The following is a 5,537-nucleotide window of genomic DNA, read 5'->3' on the forward strand; positions in this document are numbered from 1 at the left end:
TGCAACGTCACCCACAAGCCCGAGCCCTCAAAATCTTGGGCAGGCCCCTGTTTCTGGGCGCAGCCTGGGTCCCCCCAGACACTCACTGTTAACGAGAATGCTCTGCCCTTGGTGGATCTGGGACACGGCCCCACCGGGTCACGGTGCATTTCAGCCTCACGCTTGTCCGGGAACGGGGGGACCAAACCTCGCCCGGGCGGTGGCCGTTGCGCCTGACGTTGGTGAACGGTCTTTGAAGTTCAGGCTCTCTCCCCCAAGACAGGGTGAACCGGGCCTCTCCCACATGTGGAAGACCCGGCCACCCCACAGCGGGCGGTTCGCCCTGGTGCCCACCTCGATCATAGAGGGAGGTTAGGAGCTGGGCGCTCCTCTGGGAGATCTTTGCAGCAGGCGAGAAAAACCATCGGCGTGGCATTGAGCTTGGCAACACCTCCAGCATAAGGGACCGCTTGGCAAAATTACGGTCAACCGCCATAAAATCCACGCGAAACCAGGTCGAAGGAAATCCAGGCAGCACGCGGTGACAATCGGGCGGGCATGAGATGCAGTTTGCTCCCTTGAATTCGCAACTTTACCCAACCTGTTAAATCCAGCCCCGCTGCTGTCCCCCTCAGTCTTCTCCCCATCCTGATGATGTCTCTATCCCTTCCACTGTATCCACTCCATCTGCTGTACCATCCCCTGCCATCACTCAACCCCTTTCTCCTGTGCCAGCCCCAGACTTGACCACTCCCGCAGCATGCATTCTCCCTTTCTGCCTACCACAGCTGATGGACCCATCTCGCCTGCATGTTCCTTGGCCCCGTTTCCCACCACCTTGCTCTCACCCACCCCAATAGCAGCCCTTGAAAGTCACTCTGCCCTCCTCCTGCTCCAGCCAGGCCCTGAAGGTTCTGCAAATAGGAGCAGCCATCCCTCACCCCGAAGGGGAAGCAGGAGCTGACGCCTTACGAGCACAGCCCACAGCGACTGCCTGTTTTGCAGGAGTGAGACAACCCTACCGCTGAGGGACCGCTGCCGCTCTCACAGGCTGAGTGGGGGCCTCCTGGGCTCAAGACAGTTACCCTTGGCTCGCCACCCGCCAGCACATTGGGTCAATGTGACTACCGTTCCCCCCTCTATGTAGCCCGTTTGGAGATGGACGGGCATCCCTTTTCATAAGCTGTGACGCCCTGCCAATGAGTGCATCACTACACTGTTCTTTGCAGGTCAGCGCCTAGCCTCAGACTGAGCCTGGTGGGGCTCGGGAGGGAACTTCTTGCAAAACCAGGGTGCGTGAGATCGACGCTGCAATCTGCTGTAAAGAGCAGGAGACACATCGGTCTGCGATTCGAGGGGCCTCCAAAGGGGTAGCCTCCTGGACAAATCCAGGCCACCTCGGAAGAACAGTCTCAGCCCGCCAGCCAAATCGAAGCAGGCCCTAAGGAACAGCAGAAGGAAACCACTCCTGTGCGAAGGCGGACGCATTTGGGGTCCTGGTTTGTGGAGGAGATGAATAATCAGGCAGAGGGTTGCAGGGGCTGGGCAGGTCAGGCCAAGCCCTGTTGTCCCCTGAACTGCCAGCCCCTGGAGCGGTGTGTCTAGGCACCCAAAGCGAGTTCTTCCAGTGGCATGGAGGAAGCAGGTGGGCATGGCCATGGAAACAGTGTCGTCTTGCGTGCCTCAAGGAATCGGTGTATCTGTGTCACAAAGCGTGTCTCTGGCGTGCAACGCGAGCAGTGTGTCTGGTGCTTAACGGAGAAAGTGAGCAGTAGGGCTATGTCTCTGGGCTTCAAGCCATGTTCTCCAGTGCCTGGAGCGGTGTGTTCTGCTCCCAAAGCGTGTCTTCTGGGTGCTAAGAAGCAAGTCGTATGGCACATGGATATTGTCTTCTGCGTCCACGGAACGGTCATGTCTCATGGTGCACGGCAGGAGCAGTGAGGCATGGCACATGCAGAGTGTTCTCTGCGTGCATGGAACCGTGTCTCTGGTGCACGGGAGGAGCAGTGGGCATGGCACATGGAGAGTGTCTCTGCGTGCACGGAGCTCGACGAGGAGCAGCAGTGTGTATGCACATGGACGAGTGTCTCTGCTGTGCTACAGAAGGAGCAGTTCTGCCGCATGCACATGGAGTGTTAGATCTTTGGTGCACAGAGGTGTCGGGCACATGGGCATTGATGCAGGGATACATCACCATAAACCTTGAGTTCCCACCGCAGAGGAGCTTAGTTTCGAATGGGGCCCGTTGCGCGGTTGTCAGGCTCCAGGGTTGCCGTGCAGGTGATCTCCTTGCCCGTGTCCCATCGCTGAAGGGGGTTGACTTCATGGTTCATGGGATGTTGTTGGCGTCCGCTCCTGGTACTGGCTTCTGGCAGGTCTCCATGTTGCAGGTGTCGTGTGCCTCCCCGTGCGAGGATATGGTCACGGTGAGCGTGTGTGACGGTAGCCACGTTCAGAACCCAGCACCAGTCAGGTTTATAGGCCCGCACCCAGCTACCATTCTCGGGAGAGAGTGCTCCGGAGCACCACCCGCCGGCTGGCCTCGATTAGGGGGAAGCACCCGACAGGTCAGTTAATTCAGAATCCATCGGACCGCGGGTGCTTGCTGAAAGGCGAACCACGCTCGAACAACGAGCTTGAGAAGCTGCACATCCCCGCGCCCCAGACGGCTGTAGCCCTGCCCCGGATGGACCCTGCTAAGCTGGCGAGAAAGCCAGGCTCAGACTCGGCTGAACAACAGCCGGCAGGTGAATCTATGTGGTGGACAGGTGGTTGGGATGTGGATTCGCTGCCCTGCCAGGAACGGACTGGCCCCCCGCAACTCCCCCTGCCCAACGGCGCTCCAGAGCATCAATGGTAAACGTACCCGAGGCTGCAGCCTGCGCTTTAATGCGATCAGATGCCAGTGTCCCAGAGGCGGAAAGGCCTGTGTCCCGTTCCCTGACCCCACCCCCCAGCCAGCCAGACCCTGCCTTGCGGGCACCCGAGCCCTAGCTTTTGTACCCTAGTGTCCGTCAGCAAAGCTTTTCCCTTTTCTAGCCACTTACACGTTTGCCCCGTGTATTCAGTGGCACAAAATCTGCCCCAGACCAACTGCAGCTGGGAGCCAGCGGGCACTTCTGGTAAGTTGGACATGTTTCAGCCGATCACCATATACGTATGCGTTTCCCCCGCAGTGACAGGTTTTAGCACATGACGCGGCCGACACCCACTCCGTGGGATACCGACGAGGCGATACAGATCGACCCGCCACCCCAGAGTCCACTAATTTACATAATCGGGTTTGCGTGATGCTGAAGATCCCCCGGACCACCCCTGGGCTACCAGGATCCTGTGCATCATCGTGTGTGCTTCCGCAGTTTATCCAGACGGACCCTGATACCGTGCTCCAATCCATGGCAGCTCTCCGGAGAAACACATATTCCACCTTTTAAACAAGCCTGGCAGACCCTCTGACAACAATTGCACAACACCCCTGGTCACGCTGCGCCCCTAGGATACACTCCGGCCAAAGCAGCGTGCGAGACACGCAGCCCATCGTGCGTCGTGAGTCAGCCCCCGAAACCCAGCTTATTGAGGCACGCAGGTGCTGTTTGGCTGGATGGGGCTGGGAGGTCTAGCGCTGCGGCCCGGGGGGCTGGACCTTTGCTGCCTCGCCTCCTGTGCCAGAGTGCTGGGCGACTGAGCGCACAGCCACAGTGTCACCTAGGCTCTGCGACAGCGAGGTCGGTTTCGGCTCCCGGCCTCCAGGTACAGTGGAAGGGGCTCCAGAAACCTCCGAGTAACTCAGGTCCGGATGCTAACGATGGCCGCTCTGTTCCAATAGGCAAGGATGAGACTCTGGCTGGGGTCTGCTTCTGCAGGATCCAGACGAGAATATTCCGACTCTGCATTGCTCCCGCAGCCCTTCCACCGCCGCGAGCCCACACTCTCTCTCTCTCGGTTACTCGAAGCTCTGAACACTGCACCCTTTCCAGGTGTTCTCGTTCATCTCTGCACTCTGCCCTCAGCTGCAGTGGTGGTCTGAGCGAGGCCCATGGCTTATGCACCAGTCTGCCGAAGTCTGGGGACTAGCAGTCTGCCAGTATTGCTTTTCCCACGGTCATTGGCGGGGATTCCTCGGCCCTCGTTCCCGGCCAGCCAATGCCCGCCTGAGGATTACAACGAATTCCACATGATGTGCATCCGCGCGACAGGACCTCTCCCTCGCCTTGCCCCAGCCAAACACCTTAGCCAGCAGCGAGCCCGGAAACTCCATACTAATAATCACAGGCTACCCCCAGCCCCAGCCCTGCCGCAAAGAATGCACGGGCCGGCACATCCTCGGCTCCGTAGGGAACCAACCCAAGCTTCCCTGCTCATGGAGTGAGGCTGATTAATCACCGCCGTTCCGGCACCATAGCCCATAATAGGAACTCGAGCAATGACACAGAATAAACAGTGGGCCGACGTGTCCGGCTGTTTTCTAATCCCCCTGCCACAGAAACTTGGCCCGGCCCAGCGGCCTGGGCACTTATTATTCATAGGCGACCGAAACTCTGTGTGGCGCTCACACGCTAGCGAAAAGGCTCTTGATTCCAGGGGGAGTTTTGCTCCAATAAGTCCTAAATTTTCATGTCGTGTTTCCAGCCCTTGGAGACGGTCCGTGCCCCAAGGCCAGCCGGCGGCCATGGCTTGCAGGCGATGGGCCAGCGCGAATGAAAAGCCGTTTCTCTCTCTGCAGCGCCGCGGTCACTCCAGTCTGCCAGACTTCCCGCAGAATCTGGCCCATCTCCTCCCAGACATTTAAGGGGCTGATCCCCCCCGCCTGTCTCTCTGTGCAAAAGTGACGCATGAACACTCCTAGAGCCAGTGGGGACAGTGCTTCCCCTCGCACTTGGGAGGCAGTGCCTTCCTTCATCAGCCTCACGCATGCGGCAGATCCAATCTCAGCCTCCCATGGTCGATCCGCACAGTCACTCCGGGGAGGGAGGGGGCATTCGTCACAGCAGGGTGCTATTGAGTAGTGGAAAACTGACTTTGGATCTAGAGACTTTGTACACACACACACTACAGGAGTATGCACTAGTGACACGACACACCTCCCACACACATACACACACTGGGGCCTCCACACACCCAGTGCGGGTTAGACACAACCGTAGGGACACTTTTTTCTCGCTTACGAGCAATCACTTTGGGAGCCTCGCACACACACCAGTGTATAACTTGGCGGAGTGTCTCTCTCTCTCTCTCTCTCTCTCTCACACACACACACAACACACTTCTTTTGCTTCCCGAGCCACGCCGCCAACGTCCAGGTGCCAGTGGTCGCGCGGTGGACAGGGCCTGGCGGGTCTCGGGACAGGGGCCACTCAGGCCGACGCGTGGCTGCGTGACAGGGGCCGAGGCTGCGGACAGGGCCCACTCAGCCCTGCGGTTCTGCGGACTCGGGACCGGACGGGGGCTGCGAGGACAGGGGCCACTTCAGCCGGGGCGGGCTGCGCGGGCTCGGGGCCGGGGGCCTGCGGGACAGGGCTACCGGTCGCCGCTTACCTGCCCGAGTGCCCAGCGCGCAC

Source organism: Chelonoidis abingdonii, chromosome 26 (assembly GCF_003597395.2).
Source record: "Chelonoidis abingdonii isolate Lonesome George chromosome 26, CheloAbing_2.0, whole genome shotgun sequence".
NCBI classification, from domain to species: domain Eukaryota; kingdom Metazoa; phylum Chordata; order Testudines; family Testudinidae; genus Chelonoidis; species Chelonoidis abingdonii.